The 26,795-nt window shown below is 43.0% G+C and overlaps 1 protein-coding gene across 2 annotated transcripts in view; it reads left to right on the top strand.

Moving 5' to 3' along the window:
* The window catches only part of LOC129853983 (uncharacterized), a 65,628-nt gene that overhangs the window by 14,376 nt on the left and 24,457 nt on the right, over positions 1-26,795 (top strand). The window lies entirely within an intron of this gene.

The raw sequence follows: 26,795 nt of genomic DNA, 5'->3' as shown, positions 1-26,795 counted from the left end.
AGTAGCTATCACAAATTCGGCCAAATAAAGATAAAAATAGCCACTAACCAAGAAACAACCTCATCAGATGACAGTCTGATAACATATTTATTGTATAGCATATGTTTTTTTCGAAAAATTTGCATATTTCAGGTATAATTCATAGTTTACATTTCAGCTACAATCAGAAATTGCACCGAAGCAGCCATAATATTTACAGACACCAACGTCAAATACCTAATTACTCATCATAAAACATTTCTGAAAAATACATAGTGTACAGCAATTAGAAGACAGGCATCTTGTGATTCTAGACAATATTTCTGATTTATTAAATGTTTTACAGCGCAAACAAAATGTAGCGTGATATTAGCATAGCCACAATAGCCAGAAACACTTGGGCGCCCACGACAAGTCAACATGCACGACAGATATTAGAAATAGCATCATAAAATGTTTCTTACTTTTGGTGGTCTTCCGTCAGAATGTTGGATAAGGTGTCCTTTGTCCAGAACAGTCGTTGTTTTGATCTGGAACGGCAAATATCCCTCTTTATTTAGCATGGGCACTTGCCAAGTGACACGGATTACTCCAACGTCAACAAAGTTAGAAAACGGAACACGGCAAAACTCCCGAAACACCCGAAAAAGTTTCAATAATCTGATTAAACTATATTGAAAAAACATACGTTACGATGATATGGTGACATGTATCAAATCAAATCTAAGACGGAGATGTTCGTCTTTCATAACGACAGCTAAACAGAAGCCATATCCGTGTCCTCTTTCATGCGCTCCAGAAACAGGAAATGGACGGTCACGTCAAACAAAGACCTTTTATTCCACCTCTGACCAAGATAGACACGAAATTTCTTCTCTCACCGCATCTTGACAACCAGGGGAAGGCGTAGGAAGTGTTTGTAGACTCCTACGTAACACGCCCATGTATAGGCATGCAGTTGAACAGAGCATAGATTTCTGACATTTCACTTCCTGGTCAGGAAAAGTGCTGCAGAAGGATTTCCGTTTCACTCAGAGAAATAATTCAAACGGTTTTGAAACTAGAGAGTGTTTTCTATCCAATTGTAATAATAATATGCATATTGTACGAGCAAGAATTGAGTACGACGCCGTTTGAAATGGGCACATATTATCTGGCTACTCAATAGCCAGCTACTGCAGCCATAAGAAGTTATAGGCCAATATAGGCCAATTTCTATTTTGCCCTGGAAAAACTTGTCAATAATCAACTGACTGGCTTTCTTGGTGTCTATAGTATTCTCTCAGGTACGCAATCTGATTTCCGTTCAGGTTATGGATGTGTCACTGCAACCTTAAAGGCCTTAAATGATGTCACCATTGCCCCTGATTCTAAGCAATGTTGTGCTGCTATTTTTATTGACTTGGCCAAAGCTTTTGATACGGTAGACCATTCCATTCTTGTGGGCCGGCCAAGTAGTATTGGTGTCTCTGAGGGGTCTTTGGCCTGGATTGCTAACTACCTCTTTCAAAGAGTGCAGTGTATAAAGTCAAAACATCTGCTGTCTCAGCCACTGCCTGTCACCAAGGGAGTACCCCAAGGCTCGATCCTAGTCCCCACACTTTTCTCAATTTACATCAACAACATAGCTCAAGCAGTAGGAAGCTCTCTCATCCGTTTATATGTAGATGATACAGTCTCATACTCAGCTGGCCCCTCCCCTGAGCTTTATCTGCCCTTAACCTTGTTCTGAAGACCTTCCAAAACAAATGTCATGTGGTTTGGTAAGAACAATGCCCCTCTCCCCACCGGTGTGATTACTACCTCTGAGGGTTTAGAGCTTGAGGTAGTCACCTCATACAAGTACTTGGGAGCATGGCTAGACGGTACACTGTCCTTCTCTCAGCACATATCAAAGCTTTAGGCTAAGGTTAAATCTAGACTTGGTTTCCTCTATCGTAATCGCTCCTCTTTCACCACAGCTGTCAAACTAACCCTTATTCAAATGACCATCCTACCCATGTTAGATTACGGAGACGTAATTTATAGATTGGCAGGTAAGGGTGCTCTCGAGCAGCTAGATGTTCTTTACCATTCGTCCATCAGATTTACCACCAATGCTCCTTATAGAACACATCACTGTACTACTCTGTTAACTGCTCATTTCTGTATACCCGTCGCAAGATCCACTGGTTGATGCTTATTTATAAAACCCTCTTAGGCCTCATTCCCCCCTATCTGCGATATCTACTGCAGCCCTCATCCTCCACATACAACACCCGTTCTGCCAGTCACATTCTGTTAAAGGTCCCCAAAGCACACATCCCTGGGTCATTCCTCTTTTTAGTTTGCTGAAAAAAAAAGTGAAAAGAAAAAAAAAAGTCTTCATTCAAACTCAATCATGGACACTTACTGACAGTTGTGGCTGCTTCGCGTGATGTATTGTTGTCTATCTTCTTGCCCTTTGTGCTGTTCTCTGTGCCCAATAATGTTTGTACCATGTTGTGTCATTACCATGCTGTTGTCATGTTGTGTTTTCATATGTTGCTGCCATGCTGTTGTCCTGTCATGATGTGTGTTTTGTTCTATATAAATATAAATTATTTATTATCCCAGCCCCCATCCCCGTAGGAAGCATTTTGCCTTCTGGTCGGTCGTCATTGTAAATAAGAATTTGTTTTTCATTTAAATCGACAAGTCAGCTAAGGTTAAATTTTAAAAATGTAGTTCAGCTGGTCTGCAGGAGGAGATGCAGGTTTGTCAGGTGACAGGAGGCATCCTCATAAGCATACAGGAGGAGGCTCAGGTGACAGCGGTGGCAGAAGGAGGCATCCTCACGAGCATTCAGGAAGCTCAGGTGTCAGAGGAAGCAGCATGTAGCACAGGTGTCATGCAGGAGGAGGCCATCATCCAATTGAAAGAGGTCTATAGTATAATAACAATACACCCACAGTGAGTGATTGCACACACATTGGAATAAATGTTTTTATCACCTTATTACAAATTTCATACAGATGTTACTTTTTTTCAGAGAATACCGTTCCTGCAAAATAAGCTGTCAAAGTCACACAAACAAGGCCTACCACAAGATGGAACGCCATCAAAACCAAGTATGTCAACGTCTTATAGATTGGAATAACACGTTGACTTCTAATAGACATTAGGATTAATTATATAGTGATTTCATCATCATGCATCTATCCTCTTTATAATTTGTAGAACTAAAGATAATGTTGGAGGCCATGGAGTCGCTAACTCCACATCTAAAGAACTTCTTCAAACTACAGGGCAGTGTGCAGAGAAAGAGGGCGGAGGTTCTCTGTGGAGATAAAACTTGGAATTCAGCTGTACCACCACAGTAACAAAAATATCCTGCCATCCATAAGTACCCTTCATCCCTACCTTGCCCCCACCATTGGTTTATTTTCTGTAAGAATAAATATTGCATTTTGCTCTTACAAAAGAATTCATTTGTTGGACTGCATGTTTTCAGAAGAGATCTAAAATACTGTATTAATTAATATTTTGAAGCCCATATTCATTGACAGTCATCGAGAAGAGAACTCCTGGTCAGAAATATGAGTACAACAGAAAGAAATGTGTACTGGACGGAACCAAAGCAAAGAAAGTTAAAGTTAAAGAGCCCCCTCTCCTACCTTACTAGCACCACCTGGTGCACTAACCAAAACACAGGGGATGGTCCGCCCAGGTCTTACCCAGTGTGCATAGACAGTACATACTACGGGTATATGTATGCCCGCAGGCCTTTTGCCTAAGCACTCCCAAGGTGCCTTCCCCTTCCCCCCTGGGAACAAAAAACAGAATACTAATGTAACGTGAACAATTGCAATAATCAAAACACAGTCCTTGTGACAAAAACATACCTCAGCAGGACCAGCTACAAAATACTTCACAAAAACTGTCTGAGCAACAACCAAAACAGGACATACCAATAAGCATCCTCTGAGCAACAACCAACACAGGACATACCAATACGCACCCTCTGAGCAACAACCAACATTGTGTGCAAAAGGCATGAGGAGGTAGGCAATAAATAGGCCATAGGAGCGAATAATTACAATTTAGCAGATTAACACTGGAGTGATAAATCATCAGATGATTATGTGCAAGTAGAGATACTGGTGTGCAAAAGAGCAGAAAAGTAAATAAATAAAAACAGTAAGGGGATGAGGTAGGTAAATTGGGTGGGCTGTTTACAGATGGACTATGTACAGCTGCAGCGATCGGTTAGCTGCTCAGATAGCAAATGTTTAAAGTTGGTGAGGGAAATAAAAGTCTCCAACTTCAGCGATTTTTGCAATTCGTTCAAGTCACAGGCAGCAGAGAACTGGAAGGAAAGGCGGCCAAATGAGGTGTTGGCTTTTGGGATGATCAGTGAGATATACCTGCTGGAGCGCGTGCTACGGGTGGGTGTTGTTATCGTGACCAGTGAACTGAGATAAGGCGGAGCTTTACCTAGCATGGACTTATAGATGACCTGGAGCGCCAGTGGGTCTGGCGACGAATATGTAGCGAGGGCCAGCCGACTAGAGCATACAGGTCGTAGTGGTGGGTGGTATAAGGTGTTTTAGTAACAAAACGGATGGCACTATGATAAACTGAATTATGTCCAAATACCTCCTTTAAGTTTGCGCGTTTAGTCCAGTAATCCAAATGCACAAGGCGCGAGCACTAAGTCCAGATGAAAAGTCCAAAAAGTTATATTACAGTTCATAGAAACATGTCAAACGATGTATAACATCAATCTTTAGGATGTTTTTATCATAAATCTTCAATAATGTTTCAACCGGACAATTCCTTTGTCTTTAGAAATGCAATGGAGCGCAGGTCGCTCTCACAGCCGCGCATGACCAGCTCATGGCCTTCTGCCAGACACATGATTGAAACAGCTCTTATTCGCTCCCCCTTCACAGTAAAAGCCTGAAACAAGGTTCTAAAGACTGTTGACATCTAGTGGAAGCCTTAGGAAGTGCAACATGACCCCATAGACACTGTATATTGGATAGGCAATGAGTTGAAAAACTACAAACCTCAGATTTCCCACTTCCTGGTTGAATTTTTCTCAGGTTTTCGCCTGCCATATGAGTTCTGTTATACTCACAGACATCATTCAAACAGTTTTAGAAACTTCAGTGTTTTCTATCCAAATCTACTAATAATATACATATCTTAGCCTCCGAGCCGCAGTAGCAGGCAGTTTACTCTGGGCACCTTTTCATCCAAGCTACTCAATACTGCCACCCAGCCATAAGAAGTTAAGTCTGTCCAACTCCTGTTGAGGCACTAAGTACATTATATTTGCCATCACACTCTGTGTTCAACCCCCAGGTCTGGCAGCAATAAGGCACGGCTATACTTAGTAAAGGTAAAAGAAAACCCCCCGACTATTGTATGGTATGTCTTTTCTTTTGAAGACTGGCCCTTTTATTGGCAAAGAGTTTGATCACGGTCTTTTGTCTCTTTAAAACCTCTTCGGGACAGGGGGCAGCATTTTCACTTTGGACGAATTGCGTGCCCAAACTGAATTTCCTCCTACTCTGTCCCAGAAGTTAATACATGCATATTATTATTACTATTGTATAGAAAATAGTCGGAAGTTTCTAAAACTGTTTGAATTATGTCTGTTAGTATAACATAACTCATATGGCAGACAAAAACCTGAGAAGAAATCCAAACAGGACGTGAGAACTCGATTTTCAAAACAGTGCCAAAAAATATCCCTTTTAGTTATGGATGAGCAAACACTTCCTAGGGCTTCCACTAGATGTCAGCGTCTTTAGATTCTGGTTATATGATTCTACTATAAAGGAGGGGCTCATAGGAGATTTTACTGAGTGGTCTGGAGAAATTCTCGGTCTCATTGTGCACGCTCACGAGAGAGAGGGCTCTCGTTCCAATGCTCTTTCTTCAGACAATGAAATTCTCCGGTTGGATCCTTATTCATGATTAATGTTAAAAACATCCTAAATATGGATTGCATACATCATTTGACTTGTTTCTACGACCTGTAACGGAACTTTTTGAGTTTTTGTCTGGAGGGATTGCTCGTGTGTCATGAAAATGGATTACTGGGCTGAACATGCTAACAACAAGTGGCTAAATGATGGACTTTATGGAACAAATCAGTCATTTATTGTTGAACTGGGAATCCTGGGAGTGCCTTCTGATGAAGTTATTCGAAGGTAAGTGAATATTTATAGTGTTTTTGGAGCTTCTGTTGACGCCAAAAAAGAGGCTATTTCTTTGGCTGGATTGTGCTCTGAGCGCCGTTCTCAGATTATTCTTTTTCCATAAAGTTTTTTTTTAATTCTGACACAGCGGTTGCATAGAGGATAAGTTTATCTTTAATTCTGTGAATAACACTTGTATCTTTTATCAATGTTTATTATGAGTATTTCTGCAAAATCACCGGATGTTTTGGAATCAAAACATTACTGCACGTAACGTGCCAATGTAAACTGAGATTTGTTTTAATATATAAATGCACATTATCGAACAAAACACACAATACATGTATAACATGATGTCCTATGACTGTCATCTGATGAAGATAATCAAAGGTTAGTGATTAATTTTAACTATATTTCTGCTTTTTCTAACTCCTATTGTTGGCTGAAAAAATGGCTGTGTGTGTTTGTGACTTGGCTCTGACCTAACATAATCATATGTTGTGCTTTCACTGTAAATCATTTTTTAAATCGGACACCATGGGTAGATTAACAAGATGTTTATCTTTCATTTGCTGTATTGGACTTGTTAATGTGTGAATGTTAAATATTTCTAAAAAAATATTTTTGAATTTCGCGCGCTGCCTTTTCAGTGGAATGTTGTGGGTGTTCCGCTAGCGGAACCCCTGAGCTAGAAAGGTTAATTGTTTTAATTGTGTCAGGGTGAGTGGAATGCATCCTTTGAGGACATTCAAAGCAATCTCACATAGTCATAATATGAGATCTGAAGAACAATGAGCCAAGATGGTCTTCCGTTCTGTAGGGGCAGCCCCAACTAGGGATCTCAAGAGCGTTAGGTTTCTTTTTAAACGCAGAGACATATTGGTTACTTTTTAGGAATGTAAACCGTCGACCACTCCCACGGAAACAATCCTGTTCTAAGCCTCAGGTGTTCTGGAGTATTTGATTTTAAATCCACGATTAAATTAGAAAATGGTGCTTTGGTAGCATCCTCATAGCTTTCCATGAAGTAGGATTTCCTTCCAGGGCATATCTGCTGAGCTAGAGTGTTTATTTGTAGTTTGTCTCTAGGGTTTTTGAACAAAACCATGTATTTGGCGTTCAAACTAATTGTACGACTATTTTTACCTTGGTGAAACACATTTTGTACCAAGTCAAGCACTGACAGGTTTTGATGATGAGTATATTGAGTAAAAGCTTGTGCAATTTCAGGATGTTCGCTACCGGCAAATAGCAAATCGTCCAAAACCAGCAGATTGTTTATATGAGGAGGTAAAAGTTCATAATCAGACAGGGATGCGGGTATTCCTTCAACAAACTTGATTTTTATTTTCTTCAACAACTCATCATACAAAGGTTGATAACATGAATAACACCACACAGTATTGTCAGGTTTCTGAGATAATACATGTTCAGAATTCTCTAAAATACTTTTTACAAAACAAGTTTTGCCGCTATTGGATGGGCCTGCGTTTAAGGCCGAAAAGGGTAGTTGCAACTTGGGATCAAAACCTTCTACAGCAGCCATTATATCTTAAGGGTTAACTTCTTTAGGGTACGTGAGACGGTAGCGTCCCACCTCTTCAACAGCCAGTGAAATTGCAGGGCGCCAAATTCAAATACAGAAATACTGATTATAAAAATTCTGAAAACAAATCATATTTTACATAGGTTTAAAGATGAACTTCTTGTGAATCCAACCACGGTGTCAGATTTTAAAAATGCTTTACGGCGAAAGCATACCTTACGATTATTTGAGAACATAGCCCAGCAGACAAATCATTACAAACAGTAACCAGCCAAGTAGAAGAGTTACACAAGTCAGAAATAGAGATAAAATGAATCCCTTACCTTTGATGATCTTCATATGGTTGCACTCAGCAGACATTCATTTACTCAATAAATGTTCCTTTTGTTCGATAAAGTCTCTTTATATACCCAAAAACCTCCGTTTTGTTTGCGCGTTTTCTTCAGTAATCCACAGGCTCAAACGCAGTCAAAACAGGCAGACAAAAAATCTAAATTGTATCCGTAAAGTTTATAGAAACATGTCAAATTATGTTTATATTCAATCCTCAGGTTGTTTTTAGCCTAAATAATCAATAATATTTCAACCGGACAATAACGTCGTCAATATAAAAGGTAAACAAGAAAGGCACTCTCTCAGTCGTGCGCATGAAAAAGCTCTGTGACACTCATTCAGACTGCTCTTACTCCCTCATTTTTCAGAATACAAGCCTGAAACCATTTCTAAAGACTGTTGACATCTAGTGGATGGCAAAGGAACTGCAATTTGAGTCCTAAGTCAATGGATACTATAATGGCATTGAATAGAAAACTACAAAGCCCCCCAAAAAACTACTTCCTGAATGGATTATTCTCGTGTTTTCGCCTGCCAAATCCGTTCTGTTATACCCACAGACACTATTTTAACAGTTTTGGAAACTTTAGAGTGTTTTCTATCCAAATCTTCCAGAATCTTATATCCAAATCTTATATGCATATCAGATCTTCTGGGCCCGAGTAGCAGGCAGTTTAATTTGGGCATGCTTTTCATCCAAAATTCCGAATGCTGCCCCCTACCCTAGAGAAATTAAGACACACGGGGCCTGTAACATAAGTGAGTAACCAAAGGGCAAGGTGGTCCCGTCAGGTAAAAGCAATCTCTTGTCATAGACTACCCGGAATCTTTTAGTAAGTGGGGCATTACGTAGATGGAACCCCTTTTATCCCTAACAATCTTTTTGTAGGAGTTCAAAATTTCCAATTCACTATTCCGGTCGTTTATGAACCCCTCGACTAAGCGTGTGATTGATTCCAAGTTTACACACGGGGAATTTTCATAGTTTTGAGTCACGCCTTTGGCTTTCAACACCACGTGATTGTGTTTAGTCCTTAAAGCATAGCTTTTGGGACCACAGGATGACCACTCTATGATATGGTCACCATCTTCGAGTTCACTTGTTAAACCACCCAGATAGTTGCTAAGAGGGGGGTTCCAATCACCCGGTTTGCTTATATAGACCACAGAGTCTGTGTCATGATAAAGAACCCGCCTCTGCAGCTGTTCCATGAGTGTGTACTGTTCAAGTCGACCATAGGCCGTGGTAAATGCTGCAAGAAACACGTTTACATTACCCGGGGGTAGAACCCACTTCTTGTTATGTCTCCATTGCACCAGGGCAATGTCTTGACTCAAGAATGAAAAATGTGAAATTTCGTATTGGTCTGAAAAAAACAATTCCATAAATTCTTCAGGATCTTTTATGATCAACGTTGTTAGCATATTGCTTCTCTGGGATAGCTTACCCCAAAGCGAGTTTAAAATACAATTTCGACAGATTTCTTTTGGTTTTGTTGACCTCTATTCTTTTGGTTTTGTTGACGTATACCTTCTTTGTCATGATAGTCCTGAATGTATTTGTCTTTGCTCTCTTGATCTGTGACCGATGCAGGATACCCTGAAGCCATTTGCTTGCATCTCAAGAAGGTCTTGATGTACTCTTTAATAAAAAGAGTGTCTGATTACCTGGAAAAGTTCCACACTTCAAAGATTTTGGCCACACGATACCCCTTCTCTAGAGCCTTAGAGAATTCAACGGTGACCCATGCACCTGTCAGGGCTCTTTCTTGATCTAAATGATTACAAGGCTTTTCCTGGTTGTTGTTTTCACTGCAGATGCGACAAAGGGGAAAGAAAAGTTTTCCTTGAGGTCCCTTGTAAGGCAACACTGAAAGAAACAAACCCCGGGGAGGGTAAACAGTTGCTTTTATCAGACCAAAATAGTTTTGTGGTAAGTCAAAGTCAGGGTGAATAATTTCAGGATGATCCATAGGATAACAAGAGGAACTCATTACATGAGGATAAAGGGATGTAAAATCTACATATCCAATTGTCTCATCGGGTTGCGCTACATACCGTAATGTCAAAGCATTGGTACGGCCTCCATACAAGGCCTGTCGGGGTTCCAGGGGTTCGGGGATGTCAAAGGAAAGCTCGAACATGAGGATCAGACTTTTTGAGTTCTGTCCACTTGTGCTCCCACATCACATTCACTTTCAACCCATAAGCAGCCTGTAAAGATTCCAATTTGTCTTGGAACTCCTGGTACATATCCCCAAATGTCTTTCGGGTTAAGACACACATGGCCTGGGGCAAAAAGCAAGATTTACAACCATGGAAGAAACAACCGTTGTACTCAAACACTGTCTCAACACCATCAATCTCTTGTGTATCCATCTACGTGATACGTGCCAATATTATTCTCCCCTCTATTCAAAGCATGTTGAATAAAAATGTTTTTATCCTTTTATCCTGGGATAAGTACTCCAACCATTGAATGGACCCGCTAGAGTATGACTTGAATTGTCGGCGGTAGTTGTCAGGCGATGGAATAGCTATAGATGCTGGGGGTAAAAAGTGTGTGCGATAGGTTTTCATGCATGCCGATGCAACAGTTGTACAACTCCAGGGGTCAATGCCGGCATCTTTGATTACCTCTTCTCTGAATCTGAGGCATTTGTCACGCAGTATAACCACATCATTGTCACAGTATGACTCCATCTCTTTATGGAAATCAAAGGTATTATGACGTACTGTCTCATACCATGTCATGAATCTCTCTCGCTCTTTGGGAGACATTTGATCACACCCGTACATTTCGGGGCTGGGATAAGATCCAATATAATGTAGATTCTCCTCAGATGTGAAGAAATGAGGAAACCAACCTTTCACAGAGTTTTCAAAACCCAAGGCCTCGGGCATTTGAGCCAATCTCATGCGTAAGAAACTTAAACTGTCAATGTATCTCTGGTTGAAGGCGGGATCTACAAAACACAAGATCTTACTACCTTGCGTTATGACCCTGGGTGCAACGCCTTGTTGTATCAAGAGGTTCAAAAGAAGATAGGAATCATAGGCTCTAGAATTGTGAGCTACAAATGTGAAGTTTTTGTACTGGGGTTTTCTGAAGTGTTTTAGAAAGAGTAGTGCACAATTGGGGCCCTTTGCCGACCACTTTTCACCCTTGAAAGTCATGATGGATACAAAAATAGGCAAATAAACCCCGATAGCTGATTAGTCTCAAAGTCATAAAACACATATTTCTCTGAATGTTCATCTTCAGCCAAGGGCTGACTATAGCCCTCGTGTGGCACTTATTGAACCACTTCAGTGTCTCTGCTTTTCAAAGGCCCTTTACAGATTGGGCAACGTATGATACCACACACGTGAGGTTCAGGGTTGACTATTTTAAGGTTGTAATTGCAATGGCATTTTGGACATTTCTTGTTAATGTCACAACTGCTTACAGATTTACATGCCTTGGGGTGCCATGTTTCAATTTTGTGTTTTTCATAGCAGTAGGCAGAACGACATGTACGTTGACAATCCGCACAGGGTGTTAGGTTTAAGGGTTGCATCGGACATTTTTCATCCTGACATACTGAACAGTTATAACGACAAGAGTGACCCCCCTTTCGGGTTTAGCCTGTATGACATGCTGGACAAACATATGGTGCTCCTAAAAAAGCTCTGATGTTGGTAATAGCATAGTAATGGGTGTTTTGCACATACAAGTACAGAATCTGAGGATGAGGTTGTGGGTTGTTCTAGAATTTCAAGAGAGCTGAATTAGCTCTACTATGGTACAAAACCACAATCTTAATGTTCAGAAAATTTTCTAATTTGACTATGTCAGAGAAAGCCACAGCCTCCTGTATACCCAGACCGACGGCATTTTGGAGCTCCCTAGCCTTTTGTAAAGCCTCTAGATCAGTGCATCCAGGGTTGAGTAAATGTGATAGGCCTATTGCAAAGCATAACTGATTACCAAGATTGTTAACGTTTATGAGATATGCCTTCTTATTGTTTATGATTTCTGATTGCATGAGACTATCAAGTTTCCTTCTCTGATCCCCTCCGCCTAGGGGTTGGGGAACTATTTGTACAACAAGTTCTGGGGTCCTATCAGCTATCATGGCTAAATTAGATTGAACAAGGCGTTCCAGCAGGGCTATACATTGTTCAAGATCTGCTTCGCCACTGTCTCATTAATTTGGTTAATTAAGGAAATGAGTTCAGGGGGGACCTGCGATAATGGGTGTTCATGTGTCTGAGTTATTGATGGGGAGGTTTGCTGTGGGGAGGTTGGCCCTGTCTCATTCATTTGGTTAATTAAGGATATTAGTTCTGTTGGTATTCTAGAAGTATCCGTGTTACATACAGTTTTTATCGCTTGTTTGGGCGTTTTTTTAATCGGATTGTTGCTTATCAAGCGGGGCATTGTTCTAAGACGGAAGGATAGATCTTGACTGTATTGACGCCTTAGTAAAGCAACCATACGTGTGTGTAGCTGAACCTCTCTGGCTTTTAGAGCCCTGTAAAAGACTGTGAGAAACCTATCTTGGCGTTCTATTTCAGGATCAGTGTCCTCATTGAGACTATCTTCAATGAATATTGTTTCTACCGCAGAATTGACTGTATCAAGCTGTTTGGCCGCTTCATACATCAACACATCGTCTTCCTCATCATTGACATTTACAGCGTTGAAGTTATCATCAGATTTAGATGTTTTAATCTGTATGTCATTGGCGCCCTCTTCCTCCTCGGCCTCTTCCTCTCGACATATTGGGCCTTCTGTGTCTGTATACGCCTGGGAGGAGTCCAAAAGAAAAATCTATACAAAATAGTGTATTAAAAATAAAATGTATATTATATAAAAATAACCAGTAATAGTACTAAAAGAGAAAATGCATTTTTAAACTGTACATTTCAAATATATAAAAATATTAACACAGTTTTCACTGTTAGGCCTTGGGGGTTTAAGTTAAATTACCTCTGGTTGTTTGATGCTTGTTCTTCTGAGGAATCCTTGATAAAGTGGTTTCTATCCCAATGTCCTCTGGCTGTGTAGATTCTGCAAGGTTCGTATAGGTATCGTTGGAGTGTCACGCCCTGACCTTAGAGAGCCTTTTTATGTGTCTATTTGGTTTGGTCAGGGTGTGATTTGGGGTGGGCATTCCATGTTTTTGTTTTCTATGTTTCTTTATTTCTATGTTTTGGCCGGGTATGGTTCTCAATCAGGGACAGCTGTCTATCGTTGTCTCTGATTGGGAACCATACTTAGGTATCCCTTTTCCCTCCTTTCAGTGTGGATAGTTGACTTTGTTTGTGGCACTTAGCCCTGTAAGCTTCACGGTTGTGTCTTTCGTTTGTTGTTTTGTTGGCGTCATTCCAAAATAAAGGATATGTACGCTCACCACGCTGCACTTTGGTCTTCTTACGACGGCCGTGACATGGAGTCTGAAAAAAAACATTATTTGACATTGTTTTAACATATTCTATCAAAAAAATGTATAACTAATAAAAAAACTGGTCATACCGTATCTATAGAGAGCATGCTCTTAAATCCAATCTTTTTCAGACCAGTCAGCCTTCTCTGACCGTGGTGATTCTGTGCGGTGTAATTGAGTCACAGTTCTGTGGAGTCGTGAAGAATTGGGATACGCCTTAGGTGCTAGATTATATAGCGATTGGCTGGAGTTTCCTGGGGATGTGTAGCTGTGTGTTAATTAAATCTACGATTCTTGTGTTATTTTGAGTTTTGGCAAAGCCGGCCGTATAGAACGGTAGAATATCCTCGGTTTCATCACCCCGGTAGTCAGTCACTGGTAGAGTCCATAATGCCTCGGGTATTCTTGTAGGGGTGCTGTCAGCTGTAAACACAAGATTAGCTTTTTGAAATAGTGTACACACTTTGTTTAATGCTTAATGTATAAAGATTATTACGCATTTTATTTTTTGGATTTACGTTGAAAATAGCTTGAGGGCGTAGGAATGCGTAAAGAAAAACAGGCCTTAGTTTGTTCCTCAGTGTCACACCCTGGCCTTTGTTATATTGATTTTCTTTATTAGTTTAGTTAGGTCAGGGTGTGACATGGGGGATGTTTGTGTGTTTTGTCTAGTTTAGGTGTGTGTATTGTTTAGGGGTTTTTGTAGTATGTATGGGGTTGTGTTCAGTGTAGGTGTTTAGGAAAGTCTATGGTTGCCTGGTTTGGTTCTCAATCAGAGACAGCTGTTTATTGTTGTCTCTGATTGGGAGCCATATTTAAGGCAGCCATAGGCTTTAGGTGTAACCCCCATCCTTGGGAAATAACACCTGTTGTATGGAGATTCTTATGTGCAAATGACCCCCTAGTGTTTAAAACAATGTTTAGAAAAACACGTTGTTTCAAAAACAATTGCAGAGACACACACACACACACACACCCCGAAAAAAACATTGTTTCAAAACAAAAATGCAGACACACACTATTCTTTTCTTACAGAAAAAGGCCAGGGGGGAGGCTCTATGTTCAACCAACACTACAAACTACAAAAGCTTTCCTGCAAAAGCTTTCCTGCAACCCGCTTCACCAATTACAAAAAGTATTATTTTACCTCAATCTGAAAATCCATCGTGGAAGCCAGCCAGGGGCTAATTCAGAAGCTAGCCTGAAAGCTAACCAGAAGCTTCTCCGATAGCTAGCCAGAAGCTAATCTGTAGCTGCCCCGAAATTAGCCGGTTTGCTGGCTAGCGTTGGTGTTTCAGCTGCCCACGTTTAGTGGTCATCAGCTATTCCTTTAGCTCGATAATCTACCGGCACTTTTGTGCAACGCGACTCGGACCGGAGCATTCCGGGACTCTTTTTCTCTCAGTTTCCCCGGATTCCAGCCGCAGGCTCTGGACACTTGCACCTTGATTTCGCAGCTAGCTAGCTGCAAACCGTGTGACTATTGGCTTACGTCGACCCCGGAGCAAACTCAAATCACTCTGGAGCTAGCCAGCTGAGGAGTTCCATCACCATCCGGACCCGTTTCTTTTGTTGCTGCTGCAGATACGGAACCCCACCGGGCCTTCACGACTGACTGCCGCGACTGACTGCCGACGTTATCTGCCCGAGGGATTTATCCAACTGGCACCTCCGTCCCGACGTTACCTGAACGCTCATCTGAGGCCCGCTAATCGTTAGCTGTCTTATCGGCTGCTATTTGAACAAGTATATTGGACAACTATTATTATTATTATTATTTATTTTTTTTATTTTTTTCCTTGGGTCACTATATCTATTTTGCCAATTTGGATTGATCCCCTCTACCACACGGAACCCCACTACACGGAACCCCACTAACCTACCGACGGAAACGCACAAGGTATCTACAAACAGACCTCCATCCTATGCTGCTACCGTTAGCCATATACCCGGCCAGCTGTCTGTATCGCCACGACCCCAACCAACCTCTACTCACTGGACCCTTATTGATCACTCGATTAGCATGCCTCTCCTTAATGTAAATATGCCTTGTCCATTGCTGTTCTGGTTAGTGTTTATTGGCTTATTTCACTGTAGAGATTCTAGCCCTGCTCTCTATACCATATCCAACCTCTCAGTTCCACCACCCACATATGCGATGACATCACCTGGTTTCAATGATGTTTCTAGAGACAATATCTCTCTCATCATCACTCAATACCTAGGTTTACCTCCACTGTATTCACATCCTACCATACCTTTGTCTGTACATTATTCCTTTAAACTATTTTATCGCCCCCAGAAACCTCCTTTTACTCTCTGCTCTAGTAGCTCTAGGCGACCAATTCTCATAGCTTTTAGCCGTACCCTTATCCTACTCCTCCTCTGTTCCTCTGGTGATGTAGAGGTGAATCCAGGCCCTGCAGTACCTGGCTCCACTCCTATTCCCCAGGCGCTCTCTTTTGATGACTTCTGTAACCGTAATAGCCTTGGCCTCATGCATGTTAACATTAGAAGCCTCCTCCCTAAGTTTGTTTTGTTCACTGCTTTAGCACACTCTGCCAACCCGGATGTTTTAGCCGTGTCTGAATCCTGGCTTAGAAAGACCACCAAAAATTCAGACATTTTCATCCCCAATTACAAGATTTTCAGACAAGATAGAACGGCCAAAGGGGGCGGTGTTGCAATCTACTGCAAAGACTGCCTGCAGAGTTCTGTTATACTATCCAGGTCTGTTCCCAAACAATTTGAACTTCTACTTTTAAAAATCCACCTCTCTAAAAACAAGTCTCTCACCGTTGCCGCCTGCTATAGACCACCCTCTGCCCCCAGCTGTGCTCTGGACACTATATGTGAACTGATTGCCCCCCATCTATCTTCAGAGCTCGTGCTGCTAGGCGACCTAAATTTGAACATGCTCAACACCCCAGCCACCCTACAATCTAAGCTTGATGCCCTCAATCTCACACAAATTATCAATGAACCTACCAGGTACCACCCCAATTCCGTAAACACGGGTACTCTCATAGATATCATCCTAACAAACTTGCCCTCCAAATACACCTCTGCGTTTTTCAACCAAGATCTCAGCGATCACTGCCTCATTGCCTGCATCCGTAATGGGTCAGCGGTCAAACGACCTCCACTCATCACTGTCAAACGCTCCCTGAAACACTTCAGCGAGCAGGCCTTTCTAATCGACCTGGCCGGGGTATCCTGGAAGGATATTGATCTCATCCCGTCAGTAGAGGATGCCTGGTCATTTTTTTTAAATGCCTTCCTCACCATCTTGAATAAGCATGCCCCATTCAAGAAATTTAGAACCAGGAACAGATATAGCCCTTGGTTCTCTCCTGACCTGACTGCCCTTAACCAACAGAAAAACATCCTATGGCCTTCTGCATTAGCATCGAACAGCCCCCGTGATATGCAACTTTTCAGGGAAGCCAGAAACCAATATACACAGGCAGTTAGAACAGCCAAGGCTAGCTTTTTCAAGCAGAAATTTGCTTCCTGCAACACAAATTCAAAAAAGTTCTGGGACACCGTAAAGTCCATGGAGAATAAGAACACCTCCTCCCAGCTTCCAACCACTCTGAAGATAGGAAACACTGTCACCACCGACAAATCCACTATAATTGAGAATTTCAATAAGCATTTTTCTACGGCTGGCCATGCTTTCCACCTGGCTGCCCCTACCCCGGACAACAGCACTGCCCTCCCCTCTGCTACTCGCCCAAGCCTTCCCCATTTCTCTTTCTCCCAAATACAGTCAGCTGATGTTCTAAATGAGCTGCAAAATCTGGACCCTTACGAATCAGCCGGGCTAGATAATCTGGACCCTTTCTTTCTAAAACTATCTGCTGAAATTGTTGCCACCCCTATTACTAGCCTCTTCAACCTCTCTTTCGTGTCGTCTGAGATCCCCAAAGATTGGAAAGCAGCTGCGGTTATCCCCCTCTTCAAAGGGGGGGACACCCTTGACCCTAACTGCTACAGACCTATATCTATCCTACCCTTCCTTTCTAAGGTCTTCGAAAGCCAAGTCAACAAACAGATTACCGACCATTTCGAATCCCACCACACCTTCTCCGCTATGCAATCTGGTTTCAGAGCTGGTCATGGGTGCACCTCAGCCACGCTCAAGGTCATAAACGATATCGTAACCGCCATCGATAGGAAACAATACTGTGCAGCCGTATTCATTGACCTGGCCAAGGCCTTTGACTCTGTCAATCACCACATCCTCATTGGCAGACTCGACAGCCTTGGTTTCTCTAATGATTGCCTCGCCTGGTTCACCAACTACTTCTCTGATCGAGTTCAGTGTGTCAAATCGGAGGGTCTGTTGTCCGGGCCTCTGGCAGTCTCTTCTCTGTTTACATCAATGATGTCGCTCTTGCTGCTGGTGATTCTCTGATCCACCTCTACGCAGACAACACTATTCTGTATACTTCTGGCCCTTCTTTTGACACTGTGTTAACAACCCTCCAGGCGAGCTTCAATGCCATACAACTCTCCTTCCGTGGCCTCCAACTGCTCTTAAATACAAGTAAAACCAAATGCATGCTCTTCAACCGATCGCTGCCTGCTCCTGCCCGCCTGTCCAACATCACTACTTTGGACGGCTCTGACTTAGAATATGTGGACAACTACAAATACCTAGGTGTCTGGTTAGACTGTAAACTCTTCTTCCAGACTCACATCAAACATCTCCAATCCAAAGTCAAATCTAGAATTGGCTTCCTATTCCGCAACAAAGCATCCTTTACTCATGCTGCCAAACATACCCTTGTAAAACTGACCATCCTACCAATCCTCGACTTCGGTGATGTCATTTACAAAATAGCCTCCAAAACCCTACTCAATAAATTGGATGCAGTCTATCACAGTGCCATCCGTTTTGTTACCAAAGCCCCATATACTACCCACCACTGCGACCTGTACACTCTCGTTGGCTGGCCCTCGCTTCATACTCGTCGCCAAACCCACTGGTTCCAGGTCATCTACAAGACCCTGCTAGGTAAAGTCCCCCCTTATCTCAGCTCGCTGGTCACCATAGCAGCACCTACCTGTAGCACGCGCTCCAGCAGGTATATCTCTCTAGTCACCCCCAAAACCAATTCTTCCTTTGGACGCCTCTCCTTCCAGTTCTCTGCTGCCAATGACTGGAACGAACTACAAAAATCTCTGAAACTGGAAACACCTATCTCCCTCACTAGCTTTAAGCACCAGCTGTCAGAGCAGCTCATAGATTACTGCACGTGTACATAACCCATCTACAATTTAGCCCAAACAACTACCTCTTTACCTACTGTATTTATTTATAAATTTATTTTGCTCCTTTGCACCCCATTATTTCTGTCTCTACTTTGCACTTTCTTCCACTGCAAACCAACCATTCCAGTGTTTTTTAGTTTCTATTTGACTTGCTGTGTTGTACTCACTTCGCCTCCATGGCCTTTTATATTTTTATTTATTTATACATATATTTGTTTGCCTTCACCTCCCTTATCTCACCTCACTTGCTCACATTGTATATAGACTTGTTTTTTTTTTCACTGTATTATTGACTATATGTTTGTTTTACTCCATGTGTAACTATGTGTTGTTGTATGTGTCGAACTGCTTTGCTTTATCTTGGCCAGGTCGCAATTGTAAATGAGAACGTGTTCTCAATTTGCCTACCTGGTTAAATAAAGGTTAAATAAATAAAATTTAAAAAACACATCCATCAGTCTCTAAATCCCCATCTTCAAGATCCGTCTGGTTCAGACAATGTCTTTTCCCTGCACGATATCCCGCTCCATCCAGATTCCGTATGTTTTCTTTCCCTGGATAGATCAACCCTCTTGCCTTTAGGCCCAGGTTCTGTCTTAAGGACAGAAGCGCCCAACGACATAATTGTTCACGATGTTGGAAAAGATTTTCCACTTGTTTCATCATGTCAAGGAATGTATGATAATCACCCCACCTAAAGCTAAAGACAGGCACAAAATAGTTGACCTCCATGCGGGCTTTTGAAAATACATACGAACTAACTGATTTGGTTGCATTTGAACTATCGAATTCGGCACAACCTAAAATTGTCACTTTGGAGTATGGACTATACGCAACTGAAGAGATTCTTATGGCTTTCAAATCATCTGGCCTGCAGACTTCCTCTTCCAGTGTGTACCCAGGCAGGGATGTCCCACTCAGGGCCTGTTCGATCTGGCATAGAGCAAGCCGTATCTTAAGCCATTCTCTCATCCGCAGTGCAGGAGAAAAACTCCCTGCTTTTGTTTGAAAAGGGGTGCTGTTCCTGCTGTTTGTGAACATCTTCCAAATTGAATCGTCCAGTTGTAAAATGTAACCCATATGGCCATCATTCATATCCAGCACTCCATTAAAACAATCAGGGGCATCACAAAGAATGTCTTCGATGGTTTTGTCATTGTGTTCTTGACACGAGGAACACAATACACCTACAATTTGTCTAGGAAACATGTTTAATTTCTTCTTAAGTGTTCTGGGATTTATCTCTCGAGGTAGTTCGTAGTGTTCACAGCTCTTACTTATACTCCGGCTGACCAATACCCCGGGCATTACTGTTTCATATACAACAGCTATGTTCACTAGAACAGGAGCCATACTCTTTCAAATGTTCAAACACATTCCACAGTTCAAAGAGGTCACTACCCATCAATCATCATGACAGTGTCATGATCGTCTTATGGCTGCAAGCCCGAGGCCGCCCACAATATGACAACAGCCAGCTCAAGTGCAGGGCGCGAAATTCAAAATATATATTTTTTTAATATTTAACTTTCACACATTAACAAGTTCAATACAGCAAATGAAAGGTACACATCTTGTGAATCCAGCCAACATGTCCGATTTTTAAAATGTTTTACGGCGAAAACAGCACGTATATTTATGTTAGCTCACCACCAAATACAAAAAAGGATAGACATTTTTCACAGCACAGGTAGCATGCACAAAGCCAACCTAACTAACCAAGAACCAACCAAACTAACCAACAAACAACTTCATCAGATGACAGTCTTATAACATGTTATTCAATAAATCTATGTTTTGTTCGAAAAATGTGCATATTTCAGGTATAAATCATAGTTTACATTGCAGCTACAATCAGAAATTGCACCGAAAGCAGCCAGAATAATTACAGACACCAACGTCAAATACCTAATTACTCATCATAAAACATTTCTGAAAAATACATAGTGTACAGCAAATGAAAGACAGGCATCTTGTGATTCCAGCCAATATTTCCGATTTATTAAGTGTTTTACAGCGAAAACACAATATAGCATTATATTAGCTTACCACAATTGTCAGGTTTTGGCCAAGACTGTTCGGGTTTTGGTCACTAGATGTCCCCATTGCACCTTTTTTGTACCTTTTGTTTTTCTTGCTCTAATTATTGTTTGCACCTGTAGGTTATTCCCTTGTTAGTATTTAAACCCTGTGTGTTCCTCAGTTCCTTGCTCAGTGTTTGTAAGTTAACACCCAGCCCAAGCCTTGTTTTATTCAGATATTTCTCTTGTTGGATTTTCCAGAGGTTCTCTGGTTTAGTTCTTGTGTATTATTTGAGTAGTCTTTTGAGGTTTGTTTTTCCCTGCTGTTTTTTACCACTTTGTGGAGTTTCTTTTGTATTTTGGAGGATTTCCATTTTGTGCCTTTTGGCTTTATTTTTGGACATTGTGGATTTAGTTTCTTTGCCTGAAGATTTTGTTCTTTTATTAAACCACCATCTCTAGTACTGCTGTGTCTGCCTCATCTTCTGGGTTCTGACGATTATTAGTGACTGTTTCTTGCACCGGGTCCTGACAGGAACACTGAGCCCTTATAATGAACCCAGAGGCAGCCAGTACCCAGGATTTTTTTTCCATGCTGTCCCACCACGAGGGGACTGTCCAACGCCACGAAGCTGCTCTGGTTCAGCAAGAGGCCTTAATGGCTAGACATTCTCAACTTCTGTCAGAGATGCTGACTTCCATAAAGCAGATTTCGGATCGACTTTCCCCGGCAACCGCTTCTGCTCCAGTTCATCCGATTCAAGTGCCCCTGGCAGTTAACCCCCTGGCTGAACCTCGTCTGCCGCCTCCCCAACGGTTCTCAGGGGATCCGAGTGTTTGTAAGGGGTTTTTCACCCAATGTTCTCTCTCCTTTGAGCTGCAACCATCGTCGTTTCCCACCGACCGGTCCAAGATAGCATATATCATCACCCTGCTGTCGGAAAAAGCCCTAGCCTGGGCTACTGCTGTGTGGGATGCCCAAAGTCCCTGCTGTGCCAGCTACTCTACCTTTGCTGAAGAATTCAAGCGAGTGTTTCAAGGTCCTACCAACGGCCCTGACTCAGCCAAACAGCTCCTGACTCTCCGCCAAGGTCGGCGCAGCGTGACGGACTATGCCATCCAGTTCCGCACTGTGGCAGCAGCAAGTGGCTGGAACGACGAGGCGCTCACAGTGTGTTTTTTGAAGTGTCTTTCTGACACCATCCAAGATGAACTGGCCACTCGGGAACCACCGGACAACCTCGAGTCCCTTATCAAGTTGGCTTCACGCATAGACCAGCGTCTGAGAGAGAGAGAACTCAACCGTAGACCGCTCACCCTAGCTCCTATCGGTTCCAGCTCCGAGTCTCCACCTTTATCCTCGCTGGCTCCACCAGAACCCATGCAGGTTGGACGCATCTCCCAGGCTGAGAGAGACCGCCGGATGAGGGAGCGATGCTGTCTATATTGCGGCAAACCGGGCCATTTCCGCTCCACGTGTCCCGGGCTCCAGGAAAACGCACTCTCCCGTGCAGGCCTGGGAGGACTGTAATGGGAAACATAACCTCCTCCCATCCATCCAACTCCCGCCTGCTCATTCCAGTTACCCTTTCCTGGGACGACCACGAGTTTTCTCTTCAAGCTTTGGTAGACTCTGGAGCCGCAGGTAAATTCATGGATGGGGTCTGGGCGAAGGAGAATGGCGTTCCTTCTGAACCTCTAAGTGACCCCATAAGGGTTACTACGTTGGATAGAAGCCCTTTGGGATCTGGACTTGTCACTCGTGCCACTACCCCCCTGCGACTTTCAGTTTCCCAACACCAGGAAGTGATGAACTTTCATCTGATCTCCTGTTCCGAGTTCCCTCTCGTCCTTGGTTATCCCTGGCTTCACAGCCATAACCCTCACATCGACTGGTCTGTGGGCACTATCAAGCAGTGGGGTCCTACGTGCCAAGCCACTTGTATCTTCCCGAGTTCCCAGAGTTCCCCTTCCGAGTCTCTAGAATCCATCGACCTGTCCCGAGTTCCCGAGTGTTACCATGACCTCAAACTGGTATTTAGCAAACAGAGGGCCACCAAACTACCACCCCATAGACCTTACGATTGCACCATCGACCTGTTTCCGGGGACCTGCCCTCCCAGGGGTCGGATCTTTTCCCTTTCTCCTCCCGAACGAGCTGCTATGGATACCTACAACAAGGACGCTCTGGCAGCAGGCCTCATGCGTCCATCTACCTCGCCGGCGGGAGCAGGGTTTTTCTTTGTGGCCAAGAAAGACGGTGGATTACGACCTTGCATTGACTACCGGGGACTCAATGCCATAACCGTCCGTAACCGCTACCCCTTATGGCCACAGCCTTTGAGCTGCTCCAGGAAGCAGTTGTCTTCACTAAGCTTGACCTGCGGAACGCATACCATCTTGTGCGGATCAAACTCGGGGACGAGTGGAAGACCGCTTTCAATACGCCTACTGGTCACTACGAATACTCGGTGATGCCCTTCGGCCTGACCAACGCCCCGGCTGTGTTCCAAGCGCTCATAAACGATGTGCTTAGGGATATGCTTAACATCTTCGTGTTTGTTTACTTGGATGACATCCTCATCTTTTCGAGCTCCCTTCAAGAACACACTAAGCATGTCAGACAAGTGCTCAAACGCCTCCTAGACAGCCATTTGTACGTTAAGCCGGAAAAGTGTGAATTCCATTCCTCTCGAGTACAATTCCTGGGATTTATAGTGGAACCCGGTCGAGTCCAGATGGACCCCAAGAAGGCAGGGGCGGTAGCGGATTGGCCCACCCCCAAGTCCGTTAAGGAAGTTCAGCGTTTCCTGGGCTTCACCAACTTTTACCGCAAGTTCATCAAGAACTTCAGCTCGGTGGCAGCCCCTCTCTCAGCTGTAACCAAGGGTGGCAACACAAGGTTTCTGTGGGGAAGAGAAGCTGAGACGGCCTTCCAAGGACTCAAGCAGCGCATCCTCTCTGCTCCCATCCTGTCACTACCAACGGCGGATGAACCTTTTGTGGTGGAGGTAGACGCATCAGAGGTTGGGGTTGGAGCTGTCCTGTCTCAGAGGGGTGAAGACAAGAAGCTTCATCCTTGCGCCTTCTTCTCTCACCGGCTTACCCCGGCCGAGAGGAATTACGATGTGGGGGATCGTGAACTCCTAGCGGTTAAGATGGCATTGAAGGAATGGAGACACTGGCTCGAGGGGGCTTCTCAACCGTTTCAAGTGCTTACGGACCACAAAAATCTGGAGTATATCCAGCAGGCGAAGCAGTTGAACTCCAGACAAGCTCGATGGTCTCTTTTCTTCAGCCGATTTCAGTTTATCCTCACCTATAGACCCGGGTCGAAGAATCTCAAACCGGACGCCTTGTCACGAATCTACTCTCCTGCCATTCGAGAACATGACTGTCCTTCCGGCCGCTAAGATCGTGGCTCCGATCTCGTGGCAAGTGGAGGATTCCGTGAAACAAGCTCAAGCCATCGAACCGGGCCCTGGAGGAGGTCCTGCTAATCGGTTGTTTGTTCCCAAGGCAGCAAGGTCCCAAGTCCTTCTGTGGGGGCACTCCTCTCGCCTCACCTGTCACCCGGGCGTAGGTCGCACCTTGGAGTTCATCCAGCGTAAGTTCTGGTGGCCCACCATAAAAGAAGACGTTGCCACTTTCGTCAAGGCCTGTTCCGTGTGCTGCCAGGGCAAATCTTCTCACCTCCGCCCTCAAGGACTCCTTCACCCTCTATCTATTCCCCACCGACCCTGGTCCCATATCTCGTTGGACTTTATTACTGGCCTTCCTCCGTCCCATGGTAATACTACGATCCTAGTCATCATCGACAGGTTTTCTAAGGCGGCCAGGTTTGTTCCCTTGACCAAATTACCTTCTGCCAAGGAAACAGCTGAGTTGGTGATTAACCTGTTGGGGATGGGGGCCCTGTTTAGACTATTTATGCTAATTTGGCTAATTTTTTAAACGGCTTCCCACAAAATCCTTGATCGTACAATATGCATATTATTATTATTATTGGATAGAAAACAGTCTATAGTTTCTATAGGAGTTGAAATTTTGTCTCTAAGTGGAACAGAGCCCATTCTACAGCAATTTCCCTGACATGGAGTCAGATTTGAGAAATGTTGGCCAATCTTCTGAAGTCAGTTAAAAGGGCACTGTCGTTGCTATGACTATACGGACACTTCTTACGTCTTCCCCTGGATGCCTTTACGTGATGACGATTCCAACGAGGTCGATTGCGCGTTCACAGGCCCTACAAATGAAAAAACCCTGAAGCTAGTCATTCTTTGGGAGCTGCGTCATGAGCCTAGAGGACACCGGCGCGCACCTGTTCCAAGCGTTAGTTTAGCCTGTTATATTTCTCCGGTCATCTTTTCACTCGTTATAGGAGTTAAAAACATCATAAGGTAGTTAATTTAAAGCGTTTTATAGCAATTTATATCCGTTTAGTGCGATTTTGGGACATTTATTTTTGCAACGATGTGAAAAGTTGGGCACGCTTTTCAGTTCATCCCGAACGCAGTTGACATTTCCACATGGCAAGAGGACAGCTTTCCACCAAAAGACGATTTCTCCCAAGAAAGGATCCTTTGCCCAAGATACTGATGGAAGAACAGCTCAAGGTAGGACATTTTTATTATGATAAATCGTGTTTCTGTCGAAACATTTTAGTGGCTTAGGACGCCATGTTTTTTGACGTAGCTTCGCTTGGCGCAAACTGTATTGAAAAGTAAGGATAAATTAAAAAATGTAATTCCGCAATTGTATTAAGAATTAAATTGTCTATCAATCCCTGTCCACCCTATATTTTTTAGTCACGTTTATGAGTATTTATGTATAAGAGTAGATCACTGTCTAAGTGGCGCAAGGACTTTTTCTTTACCAGCTTGTCTACATTTCACATTGTCTAACCATGATTTTGGTGGCTAAATATAAACATTTTCGATCAAACTGTATATGCATGTTGTAATGTGATGTTACAGGAGTGTCATCGGAAGAATTCTGAGAAGGTTAGTGAAAAAATTAATATCTTTTGGCGATGTTGACTTTTATCGCTCACTTTGGCTAGAATCAATGCTGGGCTGCTAATTGCTATGTGCTATGCTAATATAACGATTTATTGTGTTTTCGCTGTAAGACACTTAGAAAATCTGAAATATTGTCTGTATTCACAGGATCTGTGTCTTTCGATTCGTGTATGCTGTGTATTTTTACGAAATGTTTGATGATTAGTAGTTAGGTAAACACGTTGCTCATTGTAATTATTCTAGTCCATTTGTGATGGTGGGTGCAATTGTAAACTATGCCATCTACCTGAAATATGCACTTTTTTCTAACAAAACCTATCCCATACCATAAATATGTTATCAGACTGTCATCTAATGAGTTTTTTTGTTGGTTAGGGGCTATAAATATCTTAGTTTAGCCGAATTGGTGATGGCTACTGGTGTTGGTGGACAAATAAAAGATGGTGGATTATGCTAATGTGTTTTTAGGTAATAGATGTACATCTTTACATATTGTGTCTTCCCTGTAAAACATTTTAAAAATCGGAAATGTTGACTGGATTCACAAGATCTGTGTCTTTCATTAGCTGTATTGGACTTTAATGTGTGAAAGTTAAATATTTAAAAAAAATATTTTTTTTGAATTTCGCGGCACTGGTTTTTCAGTGGGGGGGGGGGGGTGTGCCGCTAGCGCCACGCTGATCCTAGACAGGTTAACCATGTGTTCCGAGTCTTTGGGATTCCGCAAGATATGGTTTCCGACAGAGGTCCCCAGTTCGCCTCAAGGTTTTGGAAGGCCTTCTGCCAACTCATAGGGGCCACGGCCAGTTTATCTTCAGGGTACCATCCGGAGTCCAATGGCCAAACTGAGAGGATGAATCAGGAGCTGGAAGCCACCCTCAGATGCATGGTTTCCAACAACCCGTCCACATGGTCATCCTTCATTGTTTGGGCCGAGTAAGCGCACAACACCTTGTGCTCCTCCTCCACTGGTATATCCCCGCATGAGTGTCAGTTTGGCTATGCGCCTCTAT

This window comes from Salvelinus fontinalis, chromosome 4, assembly GCF_029448725.1.
Source record: "Salvelinus fontinalis isolate EN_2023a chromosome 4, ASM2944872v1, whole genome shotgun sequence".
Lineage (NCBI taxonomy): Eukaryota > Metazoa > Chordata > Actinopteri > Salmoniformes > Salmonidae > Salvelinus > Salvelinus fontinalis.
This window is presented reverse-complemented; position numbering and strand designations above follow the sequence as displayed.